This window comes from Panthera uncia, assembly GCF_023721935.1.
Source record: "Panthera uncia isolate 11264 chromosome A3 unlocalized genomic scaffold, Puncia_PCG_1.0 HiC_scaffold_11, whole genome shotgun sequence".
NCBI classification, from domain to species: Eukaryota; Metazoa; Chordata; class Mammalia; order Carnivora; family Felidae; genus Panthera; species Panthera uncia.
The window spans coordinates 64,972,808-64,981,783 of record NW_026057578.1 but is presented as its reverse complement, the minus strand read 5'-3'; the positions used below and the strand labels follow the sequence as shown (position 1 = coordinate 64,981,783).

Genomic DNA, 8,976 nt, shown 5'->3' with positions numbered 1-8,976 from the left:
TTGAGATTTTGTCCGAGGCCGCGTACTAAGTGCTGCACATGTATTACCATATTGGATTCTTAACAACCACCATGCCATCCCCATTTGCTGGCTGAGAAAACTGAGGCACAGAGAGACTGAGGAATTTCTTCAAGGCCCAGCAAAAATGGGTGACAAAACCAGGATTCAAACCTACGTCTGTCTGTTGCCACAGCTTATGCTTTTAACCACTCAACTCTGTTTCCAAATCAAAGAAAGCTAGAAGGGAGGGAGGCTCAGAGAAACCAATAACTTGCCTAAGATCACACAGTTCAGTGGTGGAACTCGAATTCAAACTCAGATAGGTATTCTGTCACCAAGTCCAGAGTCCCTTCACCTGTTGCTGGTACTCTTAGGCTGCCTCTTTCACCGTTCTGTTTGCTTCTCAGCTCCTGGTATATGATGGGGCACAGGAGGTGCTCAGGAAACCCTTGCAAACCAAAGGACTTACTTACCTCGCCTCACTTGATATGCCTTGTTGGAGCTGTTCCCTCATGGACTCCGAATTGCTTTGATATCAGCCAGGATGGCCTTGCCCACGGACATGTTTGCTCTTAGCTCAGACCTGGAGGGCCTGGAATTCCACCATAGAATGTAGTTTTCCTAGAAGGGGGACAGAAGACTATAAGGAATTGAATTTAAAGTCCTAATATTTCAGGATCCATGAGTTTTTCCGAAAGTTTTCTAAGAGAATGTGGGGAGTATGAGAAAGTAAAGTTCTGATTGAGGGTAGGTTGGGAGAGGACAGTGGGACAAATCTGGCACAGCAGGGTATGAAGACAAATTCTATTTAAAGTGGTTTTCCAGAAATCAGAGCCTCTTGATCCTCTTTCCTTGAACTCTGTATCTCTGGGTTTGACCTTGTCTTTGGGCCCTACAGTCCCCTGGTCCAGGTCCTTCTTCCCAGCTGGGGAGGTTAGCTCAGATACCCCTGGGGAGAACTTGGGGACGGGCAGGGCCCTAGTATAGAGCCAGCAGAAATGCCAGCTTCACAAAGCAAAGCTTCCACACCTGTCCCCTTCCAGCAGTCCTATGCCTGGCCATCGCCCCTGGAAATAGTCCCGCCAAGCAGCTTGGCATGTTAGTAGCTCTAATGGACAGTAAACTTTGTGCAAGCTTGTAAGAGCTTTGGATTCCCAGGCTGCCTGGTGAAAACAGGTTTCTTAGAGGCCCATACCAGACTTAGTTTCTGGCAGCATGGTTGGGATTAAGGACTTTCCAGAACCTTCACTCAATTCAATTTAAATGAGCAAGGATTTACTTAGCCTCTCTGAGTGCCAGCACAGTTTCTGGAGACCAGTGTAGGAGATTCCACTAACTCTTCTCCTATTCCAATCCTTTTTTACATCTGCTAGTAGCTCAACTTTTTTCCTTCTTTTTTTTTTTTAACTTTTCTTTTTTTTTTTTTAATTTTTACAGTTTGTATTTATTTATTTTGAGAAAGAGAAAGAGAGAGAGCAAGAGTGTGCAGGCAGGGGAAGGGCAGAGCAGGGTCTGGGGGAGAGAGAGAATCCCAAGCAAGCTCTGTGCTGTCAGTCCAATCCCATGAACCCAGAGATCATGACCTTAACCAAAACCAAGAGTCAGATGCTTAACCGATGGAGCCACCCAGGTGCCCTAGTAGCTGAATTTTCTTAAAGCCAGCATTTCATGTTTCAAGGCTTTGGAGTAAGACAGACATGGGTTTAAATTCCTCTGCCACTCACTAACTGCATGACACCCACCAACACTGAGCTTTAGTTTCTCCATCTGTAAAACATCAAGCTCATAGGGCTGTACATGAGAATTAAATGAGATTGTGCATGAGCTTAGACCAGGGCCCATCACCCGGAAGGCCGTGATCAGTCAATGGTAGCAATCAAACCAATAAGCAAATAAAACTATAAAGCCTCCCTGCTCTTATCAAACATCCCTTTGCTCAGACACCTCCCATAATTTTCTACCACACATAGGACAAAGTCCTACCTTCTTTACCTGGCACTCAAGGCCTTCCACATAGAGCCACATTTCAAGTGCTTACTAACTGCATGTGGCTTACGGCTGCCATGCTGGACAGCACAGAATAGAACATCTGATGGTTGCAGAATGTCTACTGGGAAGCCCTGTTATAGCTGGTAGTATAACTGGGTGGGGGGTGGGGAGCAGAGAGTGTGGGGAGGGGCAGGGTGAATGTTTCCATCCTGGTATCTGTTTATTTTATAGGGAACCTGAGCCTGTGGCCTCTCAGGTGTCGGTTCTGATTCCTGATGAAAGGATCTGAGGTGAGGGCCATAGTGTCCTGCTGTCCTGGCCTCTAGCCAGGTTTTCCAGTTGCTTCTAGGTCTCAGCCTCAGCTGGACTGGGCTGACAGCGTCCATGTCATGGGCTGGGGAGCCATCCAGTCCCTCCTGGGCCCTCTGTTTTCTACCTGCCCAGCTTGTACCTTCTTTCCTTCCTCCTGGCTGGAGCTTTTCCTTCCAGTCTCCTGCAGTCTGCTAGTACTTCACTTCTCTCATCCCTCAGGGCTCTTTGGCTTCCCTAGGCCCTTCTTCCCACCACCTGGGCCACAGGGTCTGCTCTGAGGAGCTGGGCAATCCCCGGGGGATCTCTTCTTTAGGACCCTCTGCTGTACCCTATTTTGCTTGAATTGTTTCAGGGGCAGTTTGGTCTCTCTGGCTACAATGCCAGCCCCAGAGGGCTGAGCTGTTATCTCCTATTGATTTCCCACAGCACCAGAGGATGAATGAATGAATGAATGAATGGGTCTGACAGGCAGTGAACCCCTCTTGTTTCTACCTGTCACCCTTTGCCCTTGCCAGGGACTCTGAATAAGAACTGTGAGGGATGGTCTCCTGTCCTAATTTAGGCCAGCAACTCCAGGTAGGAGTCAGCCACAGTGACACTTTGTCTGTATGTCCATCTGGGAGAGTGTTGGACACTGTGAATGATTTATGCCTGGGAAGGGTAGTGGGTATTCGGGAGTTTTGGGGGTGGGAAGGTGGATTTTGAGACAGAACTGGAAGAGAAAGGCACAGAAGTTGGGGGGCACAATAGCAACGAGAATAGTGGGGGTGGGGAAACACAGGGAAGAGGGTGGGAGAGAGGGAAAGCAGGGCACAGAGAGAGAGGGAGAGATCCTTGCCTTGCACATCTCCTGCCCCCTGACGTGGCTGTGCTGATATCCCCAGCACTAATTGCTTCAATTAATAATACTGCTCTATAAAATTTCAGCAGCTGAGAGCAAGTGCAAGGGAAGATGACATAATGCATTAATAATGCAGGCAGCCAATGGAGCTGGGCTCCTGGGGAGCTCCATTAAGGAGCCACTGCTGCTATCCTCCTCTTCGCATCAGCTAACACTCTGGGCAGGGCAGTGAGCGTCCTTGGGCCTCTGCAGACTGCTGGGCTTCAGAGCTGTGGCCGCAGAGGCAGCGCCAATGGACAGGAGGCTGGGAGGGCCTCAGTCTTCCCATAAACTCTGGAAAGCACTCCTCCCCCACTCTTTGATCTGGACAATTGACGTTTTCTCAATCTTATGTAAGTGCTACACACTTTTTCAAGATTGCTGCCTTAACCCCCCCCCCCCCCCCCCCGTCCCCTGCTCCTTCCCTACCTCTCAGATTAGCAGCCCCTCCCCCACCTCCCCCACTGGCTGAAGTTCCTGGAGCAGCTTTCCTGATTGTTTTAAATCTCCATCTCATCTTTCTCTTTGCATCTGCATCTCAGTCTTTTTGTCGCTGTCCCTTAGGGAGGGAGGTAATCCTCTCTTTCAGGACAAAGAGCCTGTCATCCTAAACATGTTCAGCTGGTTTCTCTCAAGTCAGCATCAGCATCACCCAAAGCCCTCTGTAAGCGTCTGCACATGCACAACAGTCTGTCCCCGAAACCGTGCCAAGGCCAGGGGCTAAGTGTGGCGCTGGGAACAAAGGGGCCAGCAGCAGGCATCCAGATCCTAAAGCTGCAGGTCACTACGTGGTTTTATACTGGTGCAAAGCCAGCTCTTTTCCCACTTGCCTGCAAAAACCAGTCCTTGACCATCCCAAAGAAACCCTCTAATTCAGGGCTTCTCATTCTGGGGTTTCTCTAAGAAGATGCTTCAGAGTGCCGCAGAACCCCTGGAAATTGTATGCAATACTCTTTGTACATATGTGCATTTCTCTGATAAGAATGTCTACAACATTTTCCTGTGTTCTCATGGGTCCTGAATCCCATGAACCTCAATAATCTTAAAATCCAGCCCTAACCTCCTTGGGCAGTTAGGTCCTTAGGTAGCAGAGGTATTTAGATGGATCTTTCATTCCATCTCTGCATCTATGGCTCTAGATGAGGCCCTCTGTATCTCGCCTGGATTGCTGTAGTCAAAGTTTATGTCAAAGGGGGCCACAGGCTAGAAATAAAGAAGGTGAGAAGAGGCCCAACATTCATCTACGGCTCAAGTGAGAACGAACACTCATGCTTCAAGTCTTGGCATCCAAGCACAGCCTGGTGCCTCTCTTTCACGGTAGGACTGAAGTTTGTGTTGGCAATTCAAAGTGTTCTCCAGAACAGGCTTCCTTTCCAAGGAAGAAAGGTAGGAGACAAACGTGTTGGGCACTTTCTATGTGCAAGGTTCTGTCCCAAACAGTCTGGTGTGATCCTGCTCACATACCAGGAAGGCAGATCCTCCGGTCCCACTTCACTGAGGAGGAAACTGAGATTCCAAGAGGTTAAAAAACTTGAGTAGTAGAGTCAAGATGTAAACTGAGGCCTTTTTGCCATTCAAATCTAGCACCTTCCATTATATAGAATTGCCTGGCCTTAAACAGTAGCTCTTGGAGGGGCATTTTCTGGGAGCAAGCCTGGCTAATTCCCACCTCCATGTTCTCATTTCTCACTGCCTGTTCTCCACATGTGTAAGTCTTACCCTCTTAAAAGAGACCTCACTTAAATCCTACTACCACCATCAAGCTTTTTCTAGATAGATTTTCCAGAGTGACTGCTTTGTATGGATGAATGATGTGAGTGGATGTTAAGTATACAAAGGGGTGGGCTGCAGTGGACACTATTTTTAGCCAACATCCATTTCCCCATTTATTCTTGTCTAACAGATCCTGATTTCTATAGGATATTTACTCCTTTTTCACTCAGTGGACAGTGACCCATCTCCAGCCCAGGAGGGAACTGCAGTTGGTTTAAGCCAGTCACAGAAATGCTACTCCCTCACCAGTGGTCAGCCTAGGAAAGGGCATGTGACCCAGTTCTGGCTGGTGAGATGATGGGAGAGATCGCAGGGGAGCTCCTTGGAAAGAGACAGTCTCTCCCTCTTCAGTAGGATATTTCCATGCCTGGAATTGCTGTGGGCATCCTGTCACCCACTACTCAAGGGGGCAGAGAAGTAGGAAAAGGACTTCTTGAGCTGCTGTACCAAGCATCACGAGCCTGCCTTCCACTGAGCCTCTGCTATGAGAGATAATAAACTCCCTTGCAGTTAATGCCAATTTGAGTTGACATTTTTTTGTTATTGCTGACAAAAACCTCATAGCTGATACATTCTCCCTTCTTTAACATACAGTATTTGTACTGTTTGTCTGACACGTATCACATCAATTGCCTTATCACTTCTTTTGTGTTGTTGTCTTGTGTTGTTATTTAACTTTTTCTGTGTTTATATCTTGTTGGTGAAGACTACACCAGCTCTTCCAGCCCACATAGATGTTCTCTGAATTTTTATAGAGATTCCAAATAGCAGCCAAATCTGTCATCCATTCATTCCAGAATATTTATTAAGCCCCTATTATGTGCCAGACTCTGGGCAAGAGCTGAGGATACAATAGGGAACAAGACATGGTCTCCATCCCTATAGAGCTTACAGTCTATTATGGACAGAATGTTTGTGTCCCCCCCCCGCCCCACCCCAATCCATATGTTGAAATCCTAACCCCCAATGTGTGGTATGTATTTGGAGATGGGGCCTTTGGGAGTGTAGCCCTCTCGAATGGAATTAGTGCTCTCATAAAAGGGATCCTGGAGGGCTCTTTTGCTACCATGTGAGGACACAGAAGATGGCCACCTATGAACCAGTTAGCAGGTCCTCACCAGACACTGAATCTTTGGTACTTCAATCTTGGACTTCTCAGACTCCAGAAGTATGAGAAATAAGTATTTGTTGTTTAAGCCATCCAATCTATGGTATTTTTGTTATAGCAGCCTGAATGGGCTAAGACACAGTTTTATTGGACAACCTGGATGTCAATCAAATAACCTCAGGAATAAATTTAGAATGATAGCTGGGAAGATTAATGAATGGAACGACCCAGAGCTATGCTGTGGTATAGTAGGGGGACATGCACTAGCCTGGGGGTAGGGAAGGTGACTCAGAGAAATTGAGATCTGAAGGATCCAGGGAGTAAACTGGGTAAAAACCAAACGGGGAAATGCATTCCAGGTTGTGAAAACAGTAAGACCTGTCCTCTCTGCTCCATCCCTACTACCACTGACCTGATGTAGGCCCCCATCGCTTTTCATGTGGATTATTGTTGCTTCCTAACTGGGTTCCCAGCTTGCAATTGTGTTCCTTTCAAGTGCATCTTCCTCCCAGCCATGAGAGTTAGTTATTAAAAACCCTTTGGTGGCCTCCACCATATACCAAGACAAGGCCAATTTCTTTAAAAAAGTTTTTTTTTAATGTTTATTTATTTTTGAGAGAGAAACAGAGTACGAGCAGGGGAGGAACAGAGAGAATGGGAGACACAGAATCTGAAGCAGGCTCCGGGCTCTGAGCTGTCAGCACAGATGTGGGGCTTGAACCCACAAACCATGAGATCATGACCTGAGCCAAAATCAGATGCTCAACTGACTGAGCCACCCAGGCACCCCAAGGCCAATTTCTTTAATAAGGCTCTGCATGATCTGATTTCTATTTGCCTCTCTAGCCTTATTTTCTGGCTCTCCCAAGTTCTGAGAACTCTCTACTTGTAGTTTTCAATCATACCAGACCATTGGATATTTCTATACTGTTCTTTGTGCCTACAGCATTCTTCCAACCTTCCTTTGGGTGATTGCCCTGACTCAGCTGGGGCATTGTATCACCTGGATTGGATTCAGTGGTCCCTTCTGTGCTTCCACAGTGCTCTGTGCATATTGAAGTTGTCTACTGACATGTCTTCCCCCAACTAGAACCGAGCATGTCCAGTGTAGGGAACATGTCTCATCCATTCTGTACCTGAGAACTTACTAAAGCCTGGCACACAGCATTCCCTCAGGAAACATTTACTGAGCTGCACTTTAGCACTTACTTACAGTCTAGCAATGATCATATTATATTCCACTCAACTGCATTGTATTCCAGCAATTGTTTCATGTGTACTAATTTTGACTCTACATCTAGATTCCAAGTTCCTGGAGGCCAGACTATGTCTTACATTTCTCAGCAGTCTTCATCACCCCTAACCTAGTGGATCCCCTAAATAAGCATTCAAAAAGTGCTCAGTTAATGAAGGGATGAATGTGTAAATGGATGGATAGCATTAAATAAATAAATATTTTCCTTCTACCTTTCCAGTTGGGAAATTATGAGTGAATCCTTCGCTTGTTGCCAGCATCCTTGCAGGCAGGCCTCAGGAGGAAAGTCTTCCTAAAAAGATGAGTGTCCATGGGGAATTTCCTGAGCTTTTACCTTCCTAGCTATGCCCTGATCCCTTTATTGCCAAAGCTGGCTTCACCCTCCTGGCTGAGGGGACTGAAAGAGGGGAGATCCCAAAGGTTCCAAGGCACATGTGATCCTGAACTTTCCAGTCTGGAGCCTTACCACTCCTTCCTTCCTGACTATACTGCTTGGTGGCTAAGTAACTCTTATGGATTAAGGCCCAGGAACTCAGGCCCTTCTCTTCTCCTACTCTGGTGACTTCCTCTGGCCCGGGAGACTGGATGTGCTCCTGCTAATGGTCTGGAAGTGCTCTCTCCTGTTAGCCTGGACTCCCAGGAGGTCTTGAGAAAGGCAGAAGTCTGGAGAAGTTGAGAAACACTGAGCAGGTCTATGCCTGAGGTAGTCCAGATGACAGCCAGCAAGTTGTGCTGAGGATTCTCTAAGTGGACTTTATAGCCCAGACCCCAGGAGGCAGTCTAAGAGGAAGAGAAGAGGAAGGAAGAACTGAGTCTCCTGTGATGTGTCCCCTTAAAAACTGATCAGCCAGGCCTATTTGCAGATGGAAGTGAGGCCATGCCTGCTGTTGGACACAGAGACTGACAGAGGGCCCAGCGTTGTACTCAGATTTGCCTGTGCTTGAATGTCAGCAGACTCTTAGAGTGACTTGGACTGCTCCTGTCTCTGAGCCTCTGAGTGTTATAGAGAAACAGGATCAGCTATGTAACTTGTGGGGTCCAGTGCACAAGGAAACAGTGGGTTCCCTTGTTCAAAAGTTTTAAGAATTCTAAGATGATGACAAGAGAGCATTAAAGCAAGCAGAGCATCCATCTATGCACTAGGATGTGTGTGACTATACCGATTGCCTCTGTGAAGCTGGTGCTGCAGAGGGGTTACTTGAGAAAAGTGTGTGAGTGGGGCTATAACCAGGACTGTACTAGCGACTGCTCTCAAGTTAACCTACTAACTGTGTGTCTTGAAGTCAGGGACTTTATCTTCCTTGGGTCTCTTCCCTGGACCCAGAGGCGCTCACCACTGACTGGGTAAAAGTTGTAGTTTAGTTGGTCTTGGGGTAGAGACTGCCTTCCCGTGTGTTGGTGTGGTTCCAGAATGAGGGAGGCTTCAGGACCTGGAGCCTAGGTTGGAGGTCACAAGGCTAGGAAAACTCAAGGTGGCTATTAGTCCCGGTGCCATTTGGTTTAAATTAAGGCACCTAAGAAGTCCACTTTAGAATATAATTCACTTCACTACCAAGAAAGAGGGAACACATTACTCCCTTAGTGAGTAAGAGTTTACAACATTTTGGCAAATGAGCCTTCAAAGAAGGTAATTCAGAGCCAATATGGAGATTTTTAAAA

At 47.0% G+C, this 8,976-nt stretch overlaps 1 long non-coding RNA gene across 1 annotated transcript in view; it reads right to left on the bottom strand.

Annotated features, from left to right (window-relative positions):
• Positions 1–236: 236 nt before the first annotated feature.
• The window catches only part of LOC125936238 (uncharacterized), a 65,416-nt gene continuing 56,676 nt past the window's right edge, over positions 237–8,976 (bottom strand). Inside the window, exon 3 of the long non-coding RNA XR_007461969.1 lies at positions 237–621. This is a non-coding gene — a long non-coding RNA (uncharacterized LOC125936238). The remainder of the gene's footprint in view (positions 622–8,976) is intronic.